This window comes from Ambystoma mexicanum, chromosome 14 (assembly GCF_040938575.1).
Source record: "Ambystoma mexicanum isolate Mex_15411 chromosome 14, UKY_AmexF1_1, whole genome shotgun sequence".
Taxonomy (NCBI): domain Eukaryota; kingdom Metazoa; phylum Chordata; class Amphibia; order Caudata; family Ambystomatidae; genus Ambystoma; species Ambystoma mexicanum.
Window position 1 is genome coordinate 155544534 of NC_090940.1, and position 24798 is coordinate 155569331.

The 24798-nt window shown below is 45.3% G+C and overlaps 1 protein-coding gene across 1 annotated transcript in view; it reads right to left on the reverse strand.

The window, feature by feature from the left end:
• The window catches only part of LOC138527536 (synaptosomal-associated protein 23-like), a 358067-nt gene extending 334428 nt beyond the window's left edge, over nucleotides 1-23639 (reverse strand). The window contains exon 1 of the mRNA XM_069638783.1: nucleotides 23515-23639. The gene's annotated coding sequence lies outside the window, so the exon portion shown is untranslated. The remainder of the gene's footprint in view (nucleotides 1-23514) is intronic.
• Between the last annotated feature and the right edge of the window lie 1159 nt (nucleotides 23640-24798).

Below are 24798 nucleotides of genomic sequence, written 5' to 3' on the forward strand. Positions count from 1 at the left end.
TCGAGATATAGCTACTTGTCCAAACCTATTCAATTATTCACCAGACCTTTAGAACTGGGCAACCATATCAGAAATGGGCTCAATACTCTCCAGATTTAACAGAGCAACGTTTTGAGGGACTAGTCTTTGGGTACGAGGTGGGGCAGAAGCCCATGGTTTTTTCACACATTTGGTTCTCCGTTTTCATGCAATGCCTTCCATCCCTTGCAAGGCTATTAAACCTCCAGCAAAACATATTTAACGGGGGAAAGATCTCGGTGTCTTCATAACCTTTGTGAGGAGTTTCACTTTTGTTGAAAGAAAAGCTGAAATGCCCCAGATGTGCCATACAACATTCAAATGTTAAAAAACAGAGGAGATGGGATATAAATGTATTAGCCAAAAACATTTTCATTAATGTCTTCCCCACAGTTAGCATCTTCTCTTGAACTAGTGTCCATGGATAAAGGCTTGGATAAAGCATGAATTGTAGCCCACGCTGCTGCTAAACAAATATGGTACAGTGGAGCAGGATTAGATAAGCCAATGAAGATGGTTATCATTCACACCAAAGCAGCTAGATGGTCAGGCGGCGGCGAAGAGACAATGAACATCGGAAACAGCAGGACATCACCCATCCAGCAATGGAAATGTGCAAGCTTAGATCTCAAGAGCCCAATCACAGAATGTAGTCCATAAACTAGAGTACAGCGACCTAGCCGTCTTTTCTAGCACCTTTTAGTGCTCTATGGTGATCTATCAAAACATTAAGACGTCTAAAAAGTGGCTTGCTGAAATGTCTGAACTATACAAAGTTACCAAATAAAATATGGCAATAAATGTACTTGTATCATTACAGGATATTGCGAGGCAGACACACCACATGCCTATTGCCATCAGATGCCCAGCTACCCACAACATTTGCAAGTTACTGCAATGATTTCCCAAGGCACTCCTATTTTAGGCCGGGTATAACTACCACGTACTCAGACCAATTGTGAAGTAATGCTCAGTTACTCGCACCATTTGCCAGACTATTTCCAGGTACCCACATTATGAGGCATTGAGGATTACAATTGCTGCACTAACGTAGGCCATGCTCTCTATGGCAAGAGCATGGCCTATGTGTTACCATGTAAATATACCAAATAACTTATATGCGCTAGTAAGAGTTCTGCTGGGCATTAACTGCTCGGCAGAGGGTTTCTTAAGATGAGGCTGGACTAGGGAGTGCTTCAGGGGAGAAGGGAAGACCCGAGTGGCAAAGGAGTGGTTGCAGAAGTCAGCCAGGGCAGGAGCCAGGGAGTCAATGTGGCCCTTGATGGTTTTGGAGGAACAGGGATAGACCTGTTTTGACAAGACTTTCATAGATCGGACTTGTCTAGAAACCTCATCAGGGTAGAACAGGGGAATGGCAGAGAAAGAGGGAGGAGAGGTGGCTGAAAAGGGGCCAGAGGAAGAACAGGGCGTGGAGGGAGGAAGGGGAGAGGAGAGAGAGAACAGGATGTCCTGAGATTTAGAGATGAAATGAGAAGCCATTGCGGCCATCGGCATCCCCATTCGATGGGGTCGTGAGTCTCCTGGAGAAACGCTATGTCAACTCGGTGGCGCTGCATATACAAGAATACCTTGCGACATTTAGATGGACAGTTCAGACCCCTGACATTCCATGTCATACCTTAAGTGTCTTAGCCATTCTATCGTAACAGCATCACAACATTTCTGAGGTTCTTCGGCATTGTAGTCCATGACACTGCACCACCCCATTAACCAGTGAAGAACAATCCAGGAGTGATATAGAGCAGCCCCTAGCACCACTGTCTTCATCCCCACCAGCAACCCAAACATGCCAGTTACCCCCACCCCACCATCAAACGTATGCTTACGCATGATGGCTTACCAGAACCCAGTCGCCCAGGCAACCCCTGTGAAGATTTATAACCCCTCTGCCATTTCCATGAAGGGTCTCTTCCATAACCGTCAACCATTACCAACCCATGCTTATTTTCATGGGGAATTTCCCCCCCCCGGCCCCAGTCCCCTTGTTCATTGTACCCTTTGCGGCGTGGCGCTCTGTGTAGCGATTCTAGAAACGCATTAGCTTCTTATAGGGTTTGAAAAAAATGGTGCATGCCCATCATGTTCCACGCTGAGTTTGGCAGGGAAGAGCATGTCATATTTCAAATCTCTCGCCCCAAGTCTCTTCTTAACATCATTGAAAGTCTTCCTAGATGTTTCCACTTTATCCGAAAAGTCAGGGAAAAAAAACAGACAGATGCTCCTTAATATGTCAGTAATCCTCTTTTTCTGACCTTCCATAGTGCTAAATCTCTACCACAATAGATCAGCATTCTAGCAATTATTTGCCTAGCCGGCACCCCAGCACTGGCTTCCTACCACTGGGGCTTCAGTGGGCCCTCTCCACAATGAAAATCTCTTGAGAAATCTTCCCCTCAGAGGACTTCTCGCAGGAGATGCTCTACCATGGACTCCACATTGCGCTTGTTAGCTGCCTCGGGCATCCCTATAATTCTCCGATTATTCCGACGGGATCGTGACTAGAGATTGTGTTGCTTTTCTACCAGTTCCTTAAACGCTCTCCTGACTAGAACTAGTTCCATCATAGCAGAGCTGGATTCATCCTCAATTGTTGCAGTCGGCCCTCGACTTCATCTAGGCGTTGTCAGCGTTTATCCAGGCGTACCAGCATGTGGTCCACCTTGCATGTCAGGGTGTCCTTTCTCCCATCTAATGACTTTATGCTTGCCTACACTTGACCAAGCATATTCTTAACTTCACAGAGCGCTCCATTAGGGTCCGAGATGGAGGGCTGAGAGGCGCCTCCTGGGAGTCCTCCGAAGTTGAGGCCTCAAATTGCAATTTTGATTGTTGCTTACCGGCCTTCTGTGACAGACATGGCTTCACCCTTCTGTTGTTCACTGCACTCCCCGCTCTCACTGCGTGTCAATTGTACACGCAGTCGAAACCACCCACAAGCGAGGATATAGTGAGCACAATCTCCTCCCCTGCATCTCTGATGCGTCAGACCAGTTATCCTTTCGCTTCTCACAGTCTCCAAGGGCTCAGGGGCAGCCCTGTATTGCACTGCACTTTGTTAGATCACCCAGTCAGGGGCCCCAGTAAATAATAGGGTTACATCCACATTTCTGACCACTCTCTGCAATATGTGGGAAAAGATCAAGGGTCCTGTCACCCCCAGGCAAGTCTGGCAGGAGTGCTGAAATTCAAGCCAATAGTGTGCTCCCAGCCAGGGGGATATCACACTCCTCGCCCACTTCAAAGCCTAGGTGTCAGACAACCAAATAAGGCATCCAAATGCAGTCAGAAAAAGGAAGAGAGAATTAACAACATACAACACAAATTCCTTCCAAGTTAAGAACATGGTATGGGAATATTGGCCAATGGTTAGAACATGCATGCCAAACATTCCAATACCCCTCTTTGCATTCAAACAATCTAAGAATTTGAAGGACAAATTGGTCAATTCTAAAACTATCAGAACTAGAGCAGCCATGTCCAATTGAGCCTTGAGACCCTTGAGACCCATGAAATGTAATTTCCCATGTGGCACATGTAAAGCGTTTAAATATACTACCAAAACCACAACAGCTATGATCAATGGCAAAGAATGGGAACAGAGATTTCCATCGAATTGTAAAACAACTAATGTGATATATTGTACTGAATGCCCCTGTGGCCTCAGGTATGTCGGGCAAACATCAAGGGCGGTACATATAAGAATAAATGAGCACAGATCCAGAACCCGCTGTAAGAACATCTCAGCACTGGTCTCACACTAAATGGAGAAACAACATTGCTCAGATGAGATTAAATGGTGGGTATTAGATATATAATAAAATATACATCAAACCAACAAAGGTCCTTGTTAAACAAAGAAGCAAGATGGATTTATCATCTAAACAGCTTGAAAAGGGGCCTTAATGAAGAGCTGTCAACATTTGGTTAAGGAATACACATGACGGAATAAGTGGGGCACATTACATCTGAAATGTGGCCAAGTTACCCATGGGATTCCATCCATCTTAAAACGGCTGACAGTTTTTCGGTGCTACTCAACAGGGGACTTCACACCTATAGTCTTTCCGGATTACTCTTTACTCTTCTGTAATCAGTTATGAGACACCTTATTAACCATCGGGCCGCACAATTAAGAGACGCTTGACATATACCGTGCTCTATGCCTGCTTAGCCCTGATCCCAATAGAAAATGGCTGACAGCGTAGCATATAAAGAAGGATCACGTGACATTGTCATGCGACCAGGAGACCAGCTCTGCATCCGAATTACAGGGAACAGCCGGCTTGCTCAGATGCCACAGCAGACACACGTGTCTGAACAACTTACATTCAGAGAAGGTAAGCAACCCTTCAGTATAGCGTCTTCATCCTAACCTCCATCTTGACCTATGGAGCCTGATAGTGTTCATTACTCCTTCAGTTCAGATACTTCTTACAAAACTCCGGTGGGCGGAAATTTTTGAATGCTCAACGCATCGGGAAACAAATAGCTATCCCGGGAAGCACGTCTCAGCATATCACACTTCCAGAGCTTCCAGGTACCCCCACCCTTTTTCACTCCATTCGAATAGCCAAAGTAGGCAGTGTCAGATTATCAGATAATCAGGGTCTAATGCACACGCTCTCTTCCATCTCGTCTCAGGCAGCTTACTTAGTGAATTGCCTGTACAGATACGCGAGGCTACGAATAGCTCCCGCATCAGCTCCATTCCATTCCATTCCATTCTAACAAGACTCGCTTCTCCAAGAAACAAGTTGGTGGTAGATCTCTCTCTTCGGCTGGGGCCTACTTCTGGAACAGCCTCCCTGAAACTTGAGGAGAACCTCTGGTTCCGGAAGCACCTCAAAACCTTCCTCTTTGCTTCTGCTTTCTCTTCTCCTTTCCCCTGCTGAATTCCTGGTTGAATCTGCACTGGTAACCTGGCCACGTCCCCTCCCCCGCCAGCTACACACCCCTTTTCAGCTAGAAAATAACCCCAAGTGTGTTTTCCAGACTTTTTCCCTGCTGTGCTATCCACGGACACTGGCGGCTGTCCAAAAATCCAACATGGCGACCGTTTTAAATAATATGACGCACCTCATGCTTTTTACCATCCAATCATGGGGCGCGTCCGATGTCCGCAGAAGTCGCACCGGACCCTGATTGGTCCAGGGGGTTGTCTGCAGACCGACTAGGGAAATGTGTCCGCGGACCGGACCCAGATATCACAAATTTTTGTGGACCTACTTTATGGCAGTTTTTTTTTTTTTTTAAACTACGGGACCGATTCACACCAAATTTACAGAAGCACACTTTCAGGACCAAGCTGCCGCTTCTGGAGCAAATCTGGTGAAAATTCATTCAGTGGTTTGGGCTGCCTACACGAGCAAACATATTTTTCAATTGCATCTATGCAGATTTCCACACATTTTGGCACCGCCCTTATAACTTTGCCACGCCTTGACGAAATTGCACTAAACTTTTGCGTAGTCTTTCCGAGGGGGTGTAGGGCATATACTTCTTTTACAAAGTTTGGTGAGGATTGGTCCAGGGGGAGCAAAGTTATAAGCCGCCCAATAAGTGCTCTTTCTGCAAGTAGAGCTACTTAACCGTAACTACAGAGCCGTTATCGCAGTAGTATTGCTTTGGTTGTTGCCATCATTCCATCTGACTTGTGCGTATCTAGAGTTGGAGTTCACCATTTTTTCAGTTCAAATTCATCCACACTTCTATTTCCCTGTACAACAACTGCCTCCCAGGCTGCTAACATGTGTCTCCTATGATATGTTCAGTCTAGTTACAGAAGGCCATATGCAATTTTCCTTTTTTCTTTATTTCACCTCCTAGGCTGAGCCCGATATGATATGTAGCCTGTGTGGTTAATTTAATGAAGTCAACAGGCAGAATTTGGGGGTGCCATATTACATGTTTCTATGTGCCCATTTTTCTCTTCTTATGTTGTCTTAAAGCCCTCTATAAATAACTGCACTCAGCATGGATATGGGCCAGTTGCAATATCAGATCATGCCCTAATGTCGTTTAGATCTTATTCTATCTTCAGCTACCTGTAATACATGAATATAGCACTTGAAGATACAGCTCAGACACTACAATAGATAGTTCAGACCACGGTTTGGCTAGACTCCCATCCAGACCAATGCACTTAGCACTTCAGATACCGGCTAGTTGCAATATTTAAAAAGGTCTTTTCGTTCAAGTCCATTTTCAGTTCTGTAAAAGGCCCACTATAGGCACACTTCAGGCACTCTGCACTTAAGTGTTAAGCCATGCATCATTAAATCATGCAATTCCGTTTAGACTTTACTCCATCTTTTGCTGCTTGTAATCATTGATACATACATACATACATACATACATACATATAGCACTTTAAGATACAGGCCTGACCAGACGATTGACAGTTCAGACCAGGTTTAGTTAGATTCTGACCCAGACCAATGCACTCAGCACTTCAGACACGGGCAAGTTGTAATATTTAACAAGGCCTTTCTGTTTAAGTCCATTCTCAGGTCTGCCAAGGCCCACTTTGTGCTAATCACAGGCCCTGCGCATTTAGCGCTAAGCCATGCATCATTCAATCATGCATTGGACTCTATGAGGGATCAAATTCATGCATTTGAACTCACGACAGATCAAATTAAAAGTGACTGCACACTTTATTTGTGGTTGTTATGAGGCACTATGCACTTTAATTGCAGCACAGTTTAAATGGTCTTACCTATATTCTGCAGGCCCACTAGCTTTGGCCTCTGGATGCCCAGTCTTTGCCTGGGAAAGTTTATTATATAATCTTAAGGAAACTGTATTATGCATTTTAACAATGTAATCAACTGTGTTATTTGATCAACTATAAATGGTTGCCAATCCTATCATCATTTCTAGTGGTATTTTAGATAAAATGGTTAACTACTATCCATTGCAAGTTTGTTCTTACCAAGGTATAATAACGCCTTCGCTCATGTATCTTCTTCTCCTTTCCCCTGCTACTCTTTCCTATTTTAGGAGCTTGCTTCAGTTCTGTGCACGCATTCATTGTTTAGTTTCACTAGTGTTTATTAGTATCACTAACCGCTTTTTCCCCCCCTCTTTCCAAAAGGAAGCAGTCCTACGTGGACACATTGCCTTTAATAATACATTACCTGGTCTAAAAGGATCACTTTAGAGACCATCCTGGTGTCATCTGATGATCATCGAACTACACTAGAAGTCATTTCAAAGTCATCACGCTGTTAAAGTCATCAGCATATATGTCAGAATCGTGGGTGATGATTTGGGAATGAGTTTAGGATGACAACGAATATGCTAACATCATCCCTATTTTAGAAAACCCTTTGTTCCTGATGCTTTTAAAGTGATCAGCAAGTCATTTTAAGAGATTGCACGTTTGTCCCTGATGATTTTGGGATTATTCTGGGATGACATGCGATTACTTCAAGAGCATTGCCACGAAACATTTGTTCTTGATGATTTGGGGATGCCTTACTGATTACTTCAGAACATCAGAGTTTATAGGATGATATGCGGACCAATACAGATTGTCATTCTGCTTTTGCTTAGTTGTACTTATGCTGAATGACACCCCCAATGTGGCTAGGGTAAACCTTGAGACTATGTTGGGCCAAAGTGGAAGCCAGAGGCCTAAACATATCATACACCCCCTGGGTGAGAATCCTTTGCCATCCCAGTCCAAAGCAGGAACCCAGCACGCTCACAATCAATACATTATCATGCTGACTTGTTAGGTAAGAATTGGTGTAGTCCCACTGTGTGAGACTACACAACACTTATCTGCTTGGTATTAGGTAACCCACCTTTTGGTATAGGTCTGTACTACACAGGTGGTAGTGTGACTGAGCAGCCACGCCTATCTCTCAAGTGGGATAATTGTGAGCTGTAGAGCTCTACAAATGAAAACGTAAATACAAATAGCCATTAACACTTTCAAGGTTTCAGTTATAAATATTTATTTAATTAACATCCCTTTTTAAATAAGTGTTCTTTAGAAAGGCAATTCATGAAACAATGTAAATATACTTTAAAGTTACTTTTCAGAATCAGAGTAAGTTAATGGATAAATCTTGGATATGATACACAATTCCTACACCCTAGGGTTTTTGATTCTGAGGTTACAGAAAGGAAATGTTTAAGGAAGGAAAAAGGTTAAATAGGTTCTCAGTATATGTGAGGATAACTAAATCTTCCAATGAAATCTAGACAAGCCTTTCCCAGCAGTAACAGTCTAAAACAAGTTACCGCCTATGAGAGAGAAACAATATCAAAGTCAACGGACTAGAAGTCTGCAGGGAGCCAGGACAGCCAAAGTCAATTTGAAACAATCTATGGAGCTGAGGCACTTCTTAGAATCAAAGGTCTTGCAAAGGGTCACAAGCTGTTAAGTCTGTGAAAACAGAGTTGGAATCAACTCTAAAAGTAGGCCACTGCAATTCCCAACTGAAAAAAACAAGGCTACAAGACAGTGAGGTAAGTACCCTAAGTCTTAACAGTACCACTGGTTTGAAGAAGAGTGGTCCAGCTGGCTTCTGTCCTGCTCCAGTGATGCAGACCCAGTGTTCCTGAGCCTAAGTCATCGGGACAAGAGGGAGGACATCTGTAGGGCTACTGTGATACTTGGGAGGTCGTCACCAGCTACGGGCGCTTTTCAATTCAGCAGCGCTTTGCAGTTTCAGCGCTTAGTAAACAGCACTGTTGCAGATCTCGGTTGGGCTTCCTTCACTCCTTGGGTCTTGCACTCTGGTTAGGGGTCTCGAGCTCTGGTCGTCCTGCTTCTGGAGGGTCCTTAGGAGACTCCTGGTGATTCTAGCCAGATTTCAGACGTTTCACTCGACTACGGATTACTCGACCCCTGGCACTCGGTTCTTGCAGCAATGAAGAAGTACAGCCAGAGAGGGAAGATGGTCCAGTGGAGTTAGTCTCTTGGTTAGTTGGTCTCACTAACCCATTGGGAGAAGTCATCCAATCCGGAGCTTCTCTGCCGAATTGAAAAAGGAGGTTCAGCGCAGCAGGGTTTCACCTGGCAATTCAAAGGTCCAGGAGGAGGCAGCAAGCTTCGTTCACAGTTTCTTTCCTATGGTGTTTCTCCCAGTGGTCATCTCTGCCTCCAGTCCCAAAACACTTGCCTTTTAAGTAGGTTTCTCCCATTCATGAACAGCCTTGGCTGTCAATCACACAGCAGGGTGGCTGTCCTGAAAAGACAGCCAGTCAATCAGGGCTGGTTGCATTGGGGTATTACTAGAGACAAAGGACAGTTGAGTTTTGGGACCTTCCCTCACATCCTGTCCTTCCAGACACACTGGAGCCAGAGGTGGGCTTCGGGGTTGAAGCCTGCCAAAGAAAAGACAAACAAGGGGCTCCAATCTGTTTCGATGCACAGAGTAAAACCCAAGAAAGACCTCAAACAGAAAATGTAGAAAAAAGAAGACAGGCCATTTTGATAAAAGGGTCACCCATGGGTGCTATACTGCAGCTGAGGATTCAGCCGGCGGTAGAAAAGCACAATAGTAGGAAAAAGTAAACCACTGCCACCAGCCATTTAAAGAAGGGACGGTAACATAAAAATGTTACATGAGAATGTAGGATAAGAGGCTACTAGGTAACCCCCACACCAGCACTCACCATAAGATGGGGTGTGCTGGACCCACAAAGAGAAAAGGTAAGTAAAGTCAATTTCCCGTTACTATTCTTGGGAACAGTATTTCACACACGAAAAAGGTATTTTAAACCTTATGAGAAATCTAAAGGATTTCTCAGAGACACTGCACTGAAGGTGCTGTGCGTGTCACCTTACAAAAAGTAGATGCATATGGAGTTTGTCAGACTCCCAAAACAGTGAAAACGCATAATCCAATTCAGGTCAAAACACACGAGGGCATGTGAAAAAGGTCTCACTCCCTCTAGGGTTAAAATTAAAATGTTCTACAGAAAGACCAGGAAAAACCCCAATCGAAAGAGGACGTCCACTAAGGAACACAACCCACACATCATGCCTCAACACAAGAAAGACAAAGAAACCAGAAAAGACAACAGAAATATTTAAAAAATCCCAAACTTCTCTGGAAGGCACTGACCAGCATGTCCCAAGATGATGGCCCAAGGAGACATACAAATAACAGAGCAAAGACAGACTACAATGCTCACTACCTGTCCACATACGACAACGTGGTAAACAAAGCAGCACAGCAACAACAAACTGACAGCCAACAAACTCCACGAAAACAGACCCAACCAGGACAGCAAACGGAACACGACAACTAATAAACCATCCCCAATCCGTTCTCCAACATGGACAATACCTCGGCCAGAAAAAGGAACAAATTGGAATCCATTACACTCTACACCTCCTGTATCACAAAGATTGGAACAGAGTGGTAGCTACCCTGTTTACCACCCAGAATTAACCAATCCCGCCATAAACCTGATCAGTCTACTCGACAAAGAGACTGAACAACAAAGAACCACACCACCCAAAAGATCAGAACAAACAATACTAACAACAACACTTAAGGCAAATCAAGCAAACTACACTGCAGCCTCCTCAACGTTAGATCCATGGCAAAAAACTCATGACCTAACCGAAGGAGGCACAGACGTGCTCTTCCTTACAGAAACCTGGCTGTTGGACAACTATAAAGCCATCAGGAACTAAGCAATACCCGACAATACCCACCTGAGCATCTTGAATCATCACAACCAACGCAGAAGACTATGAATCCCTCCTAATCAATATAGAATTCAACGACCAATCCAATCCAAGCGAAAGAGAACCCACTGATACAAACATAGATAGAACAGAAGACACACGCAACAATTGGATCACCTAGGTCCTTGACCAATTAGCACCAGCTAAAACATTCAAAAGCAACACCCAAAAAACTGGTTCACAGAACAACTGAAATAACTCCAGAAAAACAACTGAAAAATAGAAACAAAATGGAGTGAACAATACACCAGACAAGACCAAATAAAATACCAAAGACAACTCAAACTGTACAAAAGTCCTAAAAATTTTTTTTTTAAAAATTATAATAATAAAAAACTCTTCCTGCAAAAATTCCATCACCCTTTCACAAACACTTTGAGACAAAATCACCAACCACCCGAGAGCAAAAATAGACAATACAGGAGACCATCAACCTACCCGGGGCAAATACAACCCACTGGATCACAGACACCAGACGAAGCACAGATGAAAACAAAACTCATCTGCCTAGAACCAATCAGAGAGGAAACTTTTGCCACACTGATCAAGGACACCAACCTTGCGGGATCTACAAAGGACCCCTGACCCCCAGACGTCTTCAAAGGAATCCTCAACCACAGAACCCCAGCGATCCGCTTTTGGAACCTAATGAATGTATGACTCAAAAGAGAGTTACAATTTTGGAACTGCATACAGTGCCTCAGCCAGCACACCCCCATCCAGAACCACAGCAAGGAAGACAAGGGAGCAAGAGGCGTACCACACATAGAAGACAGTGACCGGTGGGGCCCCGGCCTCCCCGGGCCAATCATGAGGCCAAATAGAAGGCTAAAGAGTCCATTCTACATCCATGGTGGGCAACGAAGAATGGAGCAAGAGGCCATTTGGTTGGGTTCAGAGCAGAGTGATCCAGGCACCAAGGCCAGGAGGAGGGTAATTTGAAACCTGAGGAGGACAAACAGTGGCTCAACTGCGCACAGTTAGAGGGGAGGTTCAATCCCCCCTTCCCCTGCACAGTCAAGGGCTGACCAACAAAGCGGCGGAGGGAGGAGGTTCCTACGCCCTGAAAAAATGTTCAGAAGAGAGCCAAAGGATGCAAAACAATATCAGGGAGAAGAGGTGGGGCAGGGCTCTCCCCCATCAGACCTCCCTACACACTATGTCCAAAAACAAGGGGAAGGACATGCAAGCTGCCTCCAAGTCTGTGAAGAAACCACAGGAGAGCAATCTGCACAGACTGGCACAGAGAAAGCGAGGTACTGGCTGGGGGAGATCAGGGACCCGGGGCAGGAGAGGATCTGGGGGGCGCTGGCAGGCACTGCAAAAGATTAAGTGGTCACCCAGGAGGTCCTTTGCCAATGCTTTCAGGATTTTAGGGACAAGATAGTCACCATTCAGTCGCAGTTGAGTATTATGCGAGCGGGACTGTCCCAATCGTTGCATGAGGTGAAGGGGGACATAACGAAACTAGAGGAGCTGGAGACAGTACACGTCTGTAATCATTAGTCTGTGCAGGTATTATTATGATCAGGGCAGTTTCTAGTCCATTTGGAGCCCAGGACAAACCACTAGAAAGCGCGCCCAGGCGCCACTCCCAAACTACACTGTTAATTAACTCCTACCCAAGGTCAATAAATCACTGCTTAACAAAATGAAATCTGTTTTATTACATCATGATTCAAGAACTTTTCAGTAATTCCTCGGACAAAGCAGAGTACACAAACAGTATATACTACTTTTAAAGTTCTGTGTCAATTTTTAGTCTATGTTAAGGGCACTCTGCTTGACTTTGCTGCTGCGAAAGCATTTATTGCTGCTGCATAACCAATCTTTTCAACAAGTTCACGCTCAATTGAAAGTATTGCAAGGGCTGATGGCCTTTCCTCTGCCACTGTGGAGCGCAAGTATGTCTTTATCAGTTTCAATTTACTAAAGCTCCTCTCACCACTTGAATTGTTAGTAAGAGCTCCATGACAACCCACACATTTCGAAACAACCAATGTGTTTTTGTGTGATGAATATGCTGCAAAACTTGAAGGGGCATAATAGAACTCTTCTGAAGTGATGGCTGGATATGTCGCAGTTCCTCAGCCAACTGGGAACCCTCTATATCAGATTCTGGTGCACTATCACCACTCTTTCCTAATAATTGCTCCAGGTGCTTGCACAGTTGTTATCAGTTCTTCTTTTCCAGGCAAGAGCTTTATGTTGTACATGAAACCCCAGCTTGTATTGTGGGCAGACAACTGGGGAAAGCGCCTTTCAAGCAAAGTAGTTATGGCGTCAATCAGGGTATTAAAACAGTTACTTTAAAAAGTTCTTCATTCTCAGGGGTCTCGTCCTGAGTCTCATACGCAAACATTTTCTTTTTTTTCCTATGTCATTCAGTTGACTTAAAAGTAGGGTGCCTAAAAAGTAAGGTTCTCTCTTTTGCTGTTGTTACAGCAGACTGAAAAACCAACACTCCTTTAACTTTTGACAAAGGCAACGCAGTTCTTAAGCAGGTCATTGCAGGCCGGCAAATCAATCTGTTTGGACTGCATGGATTTGCTTACAATGTTCACCTGAAATAGGTCATACCTCACAACTTAAACATAAATAAAACTGAAATCTTCCAAGTGTAAAGCAAGGAACTTAGCCTCCGAGGACAATGTTGGGTCATTGACTTTTTCTTCAATGCTCACGAGGGCTGTGTGTATCTCAACAAATTGATACTGCACTGCTCTCAAGCTTTCAATTCTACATTCCCATTGTGTTCCAAAGACCTTTTTCAAGGAAAGATTTTTACATGCTCACAGAATGTTCTAGTGTTTGGTTGCAGCTGCAACCAAATGATAGAGTCTCTGAAGTACACCAAAAAGGATTGGCAAGCATCGCCAACCACCAATATTAAACTGTGGCAGCCACATGGGTTAAAAAAATGCATGGGGTATGGCTCGAGAACTCACGCTTGGACTCAGTTTACCCCAATCATGCTTGCACCATTATCATACCCCTGGCCACGGCAGTTGTCCATCTCTAGACCGCATTCTGACATTTCAGAATACAGAAGGTTTGCAAGGCCTTCACCAGATGTTAATGTTAAAGGACATTTGTACCACGCACTATCACCACCAAAGTGGTCCCCTGGCGCTCTGGTGGCTCTGAAAATGGGGAGGAGAAGGGGTGGGTTAGTGAGAATAAGCTGGAAAAGTGCAAGAGAGCAGTGATGTGCTGTTGGCAGCCTCAGCCCGGTGGGTGCGTTGGCTGGGCTTGGGGTGTTTTACGGTCGATAGTCGTTGTGTGCTGTTGTGCAAGTCTATGTGTGGTTTGTTTTGTTGTTCCATTGTTGTGAAGTTTGTGCGGATTGCTGTGTTTAAGGCATGTGGTTGTCTTTGGTTAGAGTTTGAGAGGTGTATGCAGAGGGATGATATTGTTAGTTGGCATTGCTGTCCCTGCAATTATGGGATTCCATCTAGGTGCGGCACATGCTGACATTCACATTTCTATCTAGATGCGACGCAAGCTAGGGTTCAGAATTCTAAGTGTGGTGCATGGTAAGAATAGAATTCTATCTAGATGCGGAGCAAGCTAAAGTTAAGAATCCTGAGTGTGGCACATGCTAACAGTCAGTCTGCGGGGCGATACCCTATAAAATATGCTGTCACAGAAATGTCTTTGCCTGTAATATCCACAATTCCTACAGTGTGAGACAGTTGCTTGGTGTGGCCGATATCTGTGGTACAATCCAAAATAACAAAAATATTTTGCAGCCTTTACCCTTTATAAAATTGCATTCTTTACTTGAGACCCCATTAAACTAATTAGTACATTCTGAAAAACATTTCCGCACTAGTGACTGTGGATCTCGTGAGGTAACTCGATGCAAATGATCCATCATGATCGGAACAAAATTTCCCTAGTAGAGCAACAAGGCCTATGAAATGTCCATTGTTTGGAGTAAATAACTTGTTTGAAGAGCCACGAAATGCCAAATTATTTTTGGACAGAAAGACAAGTGACATAATTCTTTCAAGCACAGCCCGCCAACGCTTGGTCTCTGCCTGTATTTGATCTTGCATGAGAAAATCAATACCATCATGTCCTGTGAGGCACCTTTCAGAATCCACCCACTTGCCAGCGGTTTTGGCATGTTCAGGAGACCCTTCAAATGCATTTTCAAATAGTTACCAATATGCTTCCAGTTATTAATGCCATCACTACCAAGTTTTGATTTTGGCATAGGGTCGAAAACCCTTCAGCAAAAACAGTAGACCATCAGTCAAAATAGAGTATTGCAGCCTGGCCTACAGACTGTTTCTTTGTTAGGTAATACCATGAGCCCATATGAAGAAGAAAAGCGCCTATTTTTGTCATCCTTTGGGTATGAATAACTAGGAGGTGGCATAGCCAGTGGCCCTCCCATTACAATTTGATCACACACATGTCCAAGCATTGATTTAGGCCATCAGGAAATGTCTTTAAACCAACATGTTTTAGTGCCTTGTTCCTGTTGTTCATCATTGCCCTCTAGTGCTTTGGTTCTTGAGGCCTCATCTCTTGAAACTTGTGGCATGACCACAGGCAGTACCGTTTCCTCAGGAATGCCTGTTGCCTGGCCTTGGGGAGGGCGCTCATCTCCTTCTTTTGAAGAATGAAGACAGAACTGGCACTTTTGATACCTTGCGCCACTTGTTTTTTTTCTCTGCCGTTTCTGTGCTCGCTAAGGTCTTATTGGTTTCGACATTGCCAGTATGTTCAAACGCCTGAATTAAAAGAAATAGCCAAAATGTATGGCCCATTATAACATGTTATATATTCTTGCCAGGAATAATCCATACTCCCCAAAAACGTTTTTTTTTTAAAGTCTTTTCAGTTTAAATGATGTATTGATTGTGAAGCAAAGTAGCGGTAAGGAGGCTCCATTCTAAAGGTGCTTAGTTGAAAGTGGGCCAAACTTGAAGAGGCTACATGGCCGTACCTATTTGAACAATACTTTTCTAGCATTTAGACAAATACGATGTATGCCAATTCCTACCACTGGTTGACAGGTTCCAGTTCACCATCTCACATTGCAAGTGTCAATCCCTTTCTCAACCAAATACGCTGTAACCCAGACTACACTCTGAATTGGCAGATGGGGTAAAAGCTTAGTCTGGAAACTCCACTCATTACCATGAACTGCACTATAAGGTTTGTGAGAGCCAATAACTTTTGGTTCAGATAAAGGGCTACTTGAATTAGGACCATATGGCACATTGTTTACTGAGTTTCCTTTCAATTACATCTCACCAATGACCTCAAACAGGTAAGATTGTTAAACAGTTTTTGGAGTGCCGTTTGTCATTTGAACATCACTTTTAAAGTGATGGTGCTTTCAGAGTGTTCGATTTGTGCAGAAGAAAAGGCAGAAGGTCTCATTCACAGCCGCTTACTGATTTCACATAGCCATACAGTGGAAACATCCTACTTATCTACAGCACAGATGCCAGCCTCCAGGTCAAATAGGCAGGTAGCATTTGACCAGAAACTCAATCGATCTAATATTATGTTCCTCAACTGAATGGTCTTTACCATTATGAAAGCAAAAACTGAACTGGAACAATACAAAGGCGAGGAACCAGAACACCACAGGAGCACTGACGGGCTTTGTTACGAAGCCAGAGTGAAGCAAGGGGCATGAAGGTAAATAAAAAGCAGGGTGTAGATAGAGGGTAAGAGCATCCCTCACTTCACCGAGGACCAAATTCCCATATAGGCTGCAGGTCACTACAGCCTGACTACCGGCACATCTATTGGCGTTCACTTTTCAATCCTTATTTAAGCCTTACACCCGCTGGGCATAATCTCTTACAGTGAAAGACACCTTACATTTGGTCACTTATTAAATGGCAGAAACCCTTATAAAAATAGAAGTGGAACCCATTCACCATACCATCCGTCCATCGCACATGGCCTTCGGGGGCCTGTGTAGAACTTTTCAAAGTAATTCAACCCACAGGATAGGATCTCAAGTAGTCCAATTTCTGGGCTGAAATAATAAACCTCATATCAGATTGCATTCTGGTACGTGTAGGCCTGTTTATATAACCTTTACAGGAATGCAAAATGAAACACAAAGATGGAAGCTCCTTGTAAAGTGGATTAGAGAGTGCTTCTTCTGCCCATTTTAAAGAAACAAGAGTGTGAAAAAAGCAAGTGACAAGTGGGAATAGGTCTCACTGCATTACTAGTGGTCAAATATTCACACTTCAGAGTTATTTTGTATGCAGATTACTGTTGTGTGGCAGGAAACATTTTCATCTGTCCATTCAAGGGGCTCACCCCATAGGGCCAGTTACACATGCATGTGTTTTTGAATTCTGGCCAGAACCTTTCTGCCCATCATCCTTGCCTGCCAATGAAATGAGTACCATTTTGCTGTTCTAAACAATGAAATAAAGATATACCATCAAAGCTCAAACTCGGATCTTGTCTGCTGGACAGAGCAATAGCAAACAAACTGTCTCATCAAATATATTCCCCTTGATTAATAGGGAACTTTACGATAGGCCCAGGTGTACACAGCGCAGCTTCACTGTTGAGAAATCCTAGCTGCACCACTGCAGCCAACTCAGTACCAGAAAGGACTCCCGTCAGGATGAAGAACAATTTGCATGGGGATAAAACTTCAATGGAACCATGAAAAGAAGTGTAATTAGTTCCATATGTTCCTGCCCGGAATCAGGACGAACTGCAGAAAACAATACCAAGTTTCAAACCTGTCCAATTAAAATCAACAAAGAAGAAAAGGTTGCAGCTGAAAGTGCCCAGCACAGCAGCAACTTCCAATATACGCTTTCAACTCTAACTGAGAAAAGTTTCTGCCGTTTAGACTTTTTTTGGGACGTAACAAAGTGAAGCTACGTTCTGCCATTTACCCTTTCAGACTTTGGACACCTTCTAAAGGGGAAGCAGGAACACAGCAAAGCGATTGCAACACATGCACTTGATTCAACTGCGGCAGGCGTTGGAAAAAAATCTGTGCTAGGAAAGGGTAAACCAAAACAGTCCCATTTACCCGTTCTCGTCCAGAATGCACTCTGAACTATGCAAACTACTGTTTGAGCACCAGCCGAACGCTGTGTACATAGTTTAAAGGAACATTTTCTAAAAGGTCAACAGAAGCATCGGGTTGTAATTACCATCTTTCTGAGTAGTTCTGCACACCAGCGAGTTGGGGAGGCAATGCAGTCTTCTTTCTTTACGCACAGGTCCAGGTAGAAAGCAATTGGAGTGTCGGTGCGGAAAGCCGGGAACGCTCAAAGGCAGCCGTCTTTTTTCCTCCGTCGTGTGTTGTTTCGGCTTGATTACAAAAGGTGGGTGGCCATCAGGAAAGGCGCCCTTTTATGCGCTCAACCCAAGTGGCGCAAAAGTTCAGAGAGCCTCTTGTAGAGATGTCGCGAGAGCCCTGCTCTCGCGAGATCTCGCTCGCGCCCTCGGCTCCGCCCCCGCGCGCTACGCGCGCATTACGGGACAAGCTGAGGACACGGACAGCTGCGTCCTCCCGGCTCCTCCGAGCACGGGACTAATTTAACATTTTAACTGCACAGTTTCTTCTACTGCAGCCCAGCCCCAGTTGGCCACGTTGGCCTTTGTAATTCTGGACGTTATTTATGCAAGATCAGTTCCAGTGTTATCAGGAAAATAAAGCCCTGGTGAAATCCCTGCCTGGCTCCTGTCTTCCTTCAAGTATTAATATACTACATAAATTGGCGACGAGGATCACCACGAGAAACCGCGCAGAAACATGCAGGGAGCCACGCCGCCGCCACCCTTTCTGCAAACGCCAGGAAGGCCTGCCATTCCTTGGCCACAATGGCAGCCCCTGTTCACGACGTACGTGGAGGCTATGGGTGGATCAGGATTTTCAGCGGTGAGACGCAGGGCCATGCTACTCAATGCCTTAGGGGTGGAAGGGCAAAGAATATTCGAGGGCCTTACCCCGATACCAGTAGATGACGACAATGATGATGTGTTTAAGGAGGCCGTTAGAAGAATCATTAAGAGGTTCGCCAGCAAAGAGAACACAGTACTCCATAGAATAAGATTTTACACTCGAAAACAAGAACAGTCTGAACCCGTCGATGACTACGTCACGAAATTAAGGGAGCTAGCAGCCCTGTGTAACTTCGGCACCAATGCGGAAAACCGCATATGCGACATGCTAGTCGTCCACACCAACAGTCGGAAAGTCCAAGATAAGTTCATCCTCGAAAAAGAGCTACAGTTAGAAAAAGCCGTCGAAATTGCCAGAGCAGTTGAGGAAACAGCGGGAAGAAGGAAAGAGCTTACAGGGGCCCAAGTTCCCACCGAAATACAAGCGGTGGGATTCCGTCCAAGAAAGGAAAAGTTTGCACCAGACACGAGAGAAGCAAGAAACAGCAGGAAAGAACCCCTCAAGTGTCATAGGTGCACCAGCACCAAACACCTGGCATTTGACAGAGTGCCCAGCCAGAGACAAGGAGTGCTCCGTCTGCAAACGCATAGGACACTTCTCGATAGTGTGTCGATGGAGGAACAAGAAAGTCACAAGCCTCACCACAGAACCCACAAGGGAGAGGGATTCTTCTTCAGATGAGGAGGGAAGACCCACAGTCATAATGGTGAACAGCACACGAGCCAGGAGAGAGAAGCCCCACTGCGTGATCAAAATCGATGGAAAAGAGACAAGGGTCATGGCAGATTCCGGGTCGGACCTCACCATCCTACCCCTTCAGACATACAAAGACATGCTGGGTAAAGAGAAAGTGGAAGTACTCACCACACGACACAAGCCCACGGTGTTTGGGGGGGCTTCAGTCGAACTGCTAGGGTATATCAACGGCAAAGTCGAATTCAAAGGAAGAGAAACCATCACCAGAGTCTACTTCAGCCATGAAGGGCCTGCTGTTTTGGGCTGGGATGATCAAGACAAACTAAAAATCAGACTGGATCCCAGCACAGAAGATCAAGTTCTATCAGTCCATACGCGGAGCAAATCCGTTGTCAAGAGCGATTACCCAACACTTTTCTCGGAGGAGCCGGGGTACATTAAAAGTTTTATTCACAAAATTGTGCTCAAAAGAAATGCCGCCCCTGTCAAGCACCGGGTGAGACCAGTACCGGCCACAGCAAGGGACACCCTTAGACAACAGCTAGACAAAATGAAGAAGGAAGGAGTGATAGAGGAAATTGAAGCGTCCGAATGGTTGAGCCCAGTCGTCCTGATAAAGAAACCCCAATCACAGGAATTAAGGGTGTGCATAGACCTGCGCAGCCTCAACTTAGAAGTCATCACAGACAATTACCCGCTCCCAAGCATAAACAAACTCATATTATTAATGAAAGAGGCCAAAATATTCTCAAAACTTGACATGAGAAATGCATATCATCAGATACAGCTCCACGAAGAATCGAAACCCCTTACGGCATCTATCACGCCATTTGGCACGTTTCAATTCACCAAAATGCCTTTCGGTTTGTCATCAGCTGCATCGGCCTTTCAGCGCATGATGGACGTCCTACTAAGGAAAGTCAAAAATGTGGTATATTTTCAGGATGACATATTGGTTTATGCAAGGGACAAGCAGACGCACGATACCACCCTCAAAGTGGTTCTCAACAAACTACAAGAAGCAGGAGTGCGTTTACGGCATGAGAAATGTTCATTTGGAGTAAAAGAAGTTGAATATCTGGGGTACAAGATTTCGGAGAAAGGCATCAGCCCAAGACAAAATCTTATGCAAGCCATCACCAAAGCTCCTGAACCCACCACCAAAGAAGGTGTGAGGTCTTTTCTGGGATTGGCCGAGTACTATGCGAAATTCATACCAAAGTTTTCAGAAACCACTTCACCCCTACGCGATCTACTCAAAAAAGGGACAGAATTTGTGTGGGGAGAACCCCAGAAGAGGGCGATGGACACCATAAAGCAACACATCATGAAAGCTCCATGTCTTCAACCCTTTAACCCAGAGTGGGATACGGTCATTACCACTGACGCCAGTGCGTACGGACTAGGAGCAGTGCTAACGCAGAGGAGAGGTGACACCGAACATGTGGTGGCCTTTGCGTCGAAGGCGCTATCAGAGGCGGAACAGAACTATTCCACCATTGAAAAAGAAATGCTAGCATGCGCATGGGCAGTCGAACATTTCAGAACATATGTGTGGGGCCCCAAGTTCAAGCTGGTGACAGATCACAAGCCGCTCATCCACATGCTTAGTCCGGGAGGCACCAAAACATCCACTCCCAGACTAGCTCGCATTGCAGCGAAACTACAGGAATACACATTTGAAATCCATCACATCTCCGGATGGAAAAACTCGCAAGCCGACTGCATGTCGAGACTGCCAGAAAACAAGGAAAGGGCTACCACATTCCTACACGGAGAATGCATTGTCGCATCCATCTCAGACATAAGGGACCCAGACTACCTGGAACTCAGTGAGAGACACTGGGAAGAAGAAGACGTGAATGACCCAACCATGGCCAAGATTCGCAAATGGATCAAAGAAGGTTGGCCAAATGAGAAAATGCTGCCGGAAGGCATGAGACCATATTGGAAGGTGCAAGACGAGTTGTCGGAAACGGAGGGGATAATCATGAAAATGGATCAAATCATCCCCCCCACAGGAATGAGGCGCACCATTCTCTGCAGGGCCCATGCGGGACACCTCGAGAACACGATGACCCGCTGCAGGGTGAGAGAAGCTTACTGGTGGCCGTCTATGGACCAAGAAATACGCGCCATGATAGAGTGCTGCCATGAATGCCTTAACAATGACAAAAAACTGAAGGTTCGACAAGCACCTCTCATACCCACGGAGATACCAGAAACAGTATGGTCCAAAGTGGGCATAGACTTCATAGGGCCCCTGGAGGCGATGGAAACGGAACACAAATACGGCATAGTGCTGGTCGACTATCTATCCAAGTGGGTGGAAGCCGAGTTCGTCCCGAACATAACCACTGAGACGGTCATACAGGTGCTCACTGAAATATTCCAAAGGAAGGCCTCCCCAAAGAAGTCGTCACAGACAATGGAGTGCAACTAGTTTCCAAAGACATGGAAGCATTTTTAAGAAAGAACCACATCAAACAAAAGAAGGCGGCCTTGTATCACCCCCAAGCAAATGGACTAGTGGAGAGGGCGAACAGGTTCATAAAAGGGGCCATCCAACTGGCAACAGCGTCGGGAATGGACCCCCTCAAAACCACCAAAGAAGCCATAGCGGCCCACAGGCTCACGCCAAATGGGATTACTCAAATATCCCCGTTCAAAATGTTGAGAGGGAGGAGTGCGGCATCCACCCTCATTCCACCTTGGCTGGCGAAAGTAAGGGAAGATGAAGCTGTTAACATGACAGAAGTGGTATGGCGCATGGAGAGGAACAAGACACGCATGAAATCGTGGAGTGATGAAAGAAGAAGGACGAAGCAAGCGCCCAACATAGAAGAAGGGGACTGGGTCAAAATCAAACTGCCAAGAAAGGACCTAGCCACGGGATCCCGGTATAGTCGGCCCATAAAGGTAACTCACAAAGGAACAAATCATGTCCGCACAGAAGACGGGCGCACGTGGAACTTTGAAAGGGTAGCATTATACCAGCGGAGGCAAGAAGAAGCGAGAACCCCTGAGACACCCCACTTAGAGACTGAAAGAGAGGACCGGAGAAACGAGGACCAGAAGGAGGCGATGGAGAAAGAGATGAAACCGAAACAGAACGGGAAGAACCCAATGTGAGTCCAGAACCAGATCAGCAGAGACCATGCCCTGCAACCAGTGAGAGGCCCCGAAGGGAGCACAGAAGACCGGTGAGATACAATGACTATGTGTTACACAGTGAACCCGTTCCGCATTGGAAAAAGGGAGGTGTGTAGAGATGTCGCGAGAGCCCCGCTCTCGCGAGATCTCGCTCGCGCCCTCGGCTCCGCCCCCGCGCGCTACGCACGCATTACGGGACGAGCTGAGGACACGGACAGCTGCGTCCTCCCGGCTCCTCCGAGCACGGGACTAATTTAACATTTTAACTGCACAGTTTCTTCTACTGCAGCCCAGCCCCAGTTGGCCTTTGTAATTCTGGACGTTATTTATGCAAGATCAGTTCCAGTGTTATCAGGAAAATAAAGCCCTGGTGAAATCCCTGCCTGGCTCCTGTCTTCCTTCAAGTATTAATATACTACACCTCTGACTTCCGTAACGTTACACAAGTACTATGTGACTGCTAGTCAGCAGCTGCCGCTACTATGTGCTGCGGCTACTCTCCCAAAGACAATCGCGCCCCACACCCAGGGAAATTTTGCCCCCAAGGGACAGGGGCAATTTCACCCGCTGGGGTAATTGCACCCCGGGCAGCTGCCCGCTTCACCCGGGTCAAGCAACAGGCCTGATTATTATATATGTAGTCACTTACACCAGAGCAGGGTCTGTATAGTAGCTACACAGCAGTTACTGCATCTGCGAGCATTCCAGAGCCTGACCCGTACCATAGCTGAGCTTTGGAGCAGCGACCAACAGGCTGCCCTGTGTAATTTGAAAAGCAGATGTTTAGAAATTCACGTAATTACAATGTTTCATTTCAATATGTGATAACTACAATACAACGAACTACAGCTTCAACGTGCATTTCCAAAGGTTGCAAAAGGGCACCTCTTATCAATTAAACAAAGGGGTGAGAATATCTAAGTTAATGGTTGCTAAAAGAAAAGAAATGCATATAAAAAATCACTACAAGAGCGGGACCGCATACACTCACCTAATGCTGCCTGGAATCCGATATATGACGTTTTGTAAAGGGTAGTGTCTACTAGTTCCCATTTGAGAAACGGACCATAGCAACGCTCCGCCCTACGTCATCACGTGCTCTGCATCACGTGCTCTGCAACGTTCACTTCGTCATATTTTTTTTATGTTGCACGAGCGGGAAGACAAGGCTAGGCGTTGCACGCTCCATGCCGTGTACGGAACGTATTTATTTTGTGTGTAGCACTTATACATCTCGGAAGTCTTTCGAAGCGCCAGGTATATTTGGGTGCTGGTGGGTTTGTTTTTCCTATTTTGATTTTGGTTGTAGCAACAGCGGATCTTTGTGTGTCTTCTTGGCTGGTATTATCCACATCCCGGCTCCCTCCACCCCCAAACAGAAGTGATTTGTGGCCTGCCATGCAGGCCAAGGGAATTCCAATGCAGATGTTTTTTTCCAAATTCGGCTGCCAACAGCAAGTTGGATTATACACCATCTTCCTTAACCCTTATCTGCCCAACAAAGCTTTTACTGTTGAAACAGTGACATGCTTGCTAACCCTACAGATTTTGGCAGTAGGCTACTGCTTTTTAAGCAGTCCTACCGCCTACAGATTTCAGTGACAGATCCATACATGCCAACATTCAGATGCACCTGGGAGGGAGATTTCCACAGGGAAGTCGGGAGACGCATATTTCCCTATAGGAATGCATTGGGCTACAGTTATTTTAGGTGGGAGACTGAAAAATAGCAATATTTTTCGCCTAAAAATAGGGAGTCTCCCACCTAAATCGGGAGGATTGGCATGTATGCAGATCCTACAGCTTTTTACAGTGGCAGGTAATTTATGTGACTCTAAGGCAGGCGCCAGGACAAAGCATGCAACAGTCTGTCTGTACAGTGGGCTGCTAGGTGAATACTTTGATTGGGCTCAGACCAATCCACTGACCTGACGGCTACTTGACTCCCGTACTCTTGGCGGGACAACCCTTAGGTGAACCACCAGTGAAGGCAAGTGGCAGAGTGTAACAGCATCACATAGCATCTGCCTTTCACACTGAGGGGGGTATCAGTCGCCATGTCATTCAGTGTTCAACTTACAATAAATATGTACTGCCTGGGCTGCTGCTACAGAGCAGTGGCAAATGTTGCCTATCACCTCTGTGTGATTACCTTCTGTGAAGTTAGGTAATTGAATTTGGTGTTAAGTTACCATTCAGAATTATACATTTTTAACATTAGAACATCTTTCCATGCTGTGCTGTTTGATGGGTTGTTAATTTTAGAATGCTTCAA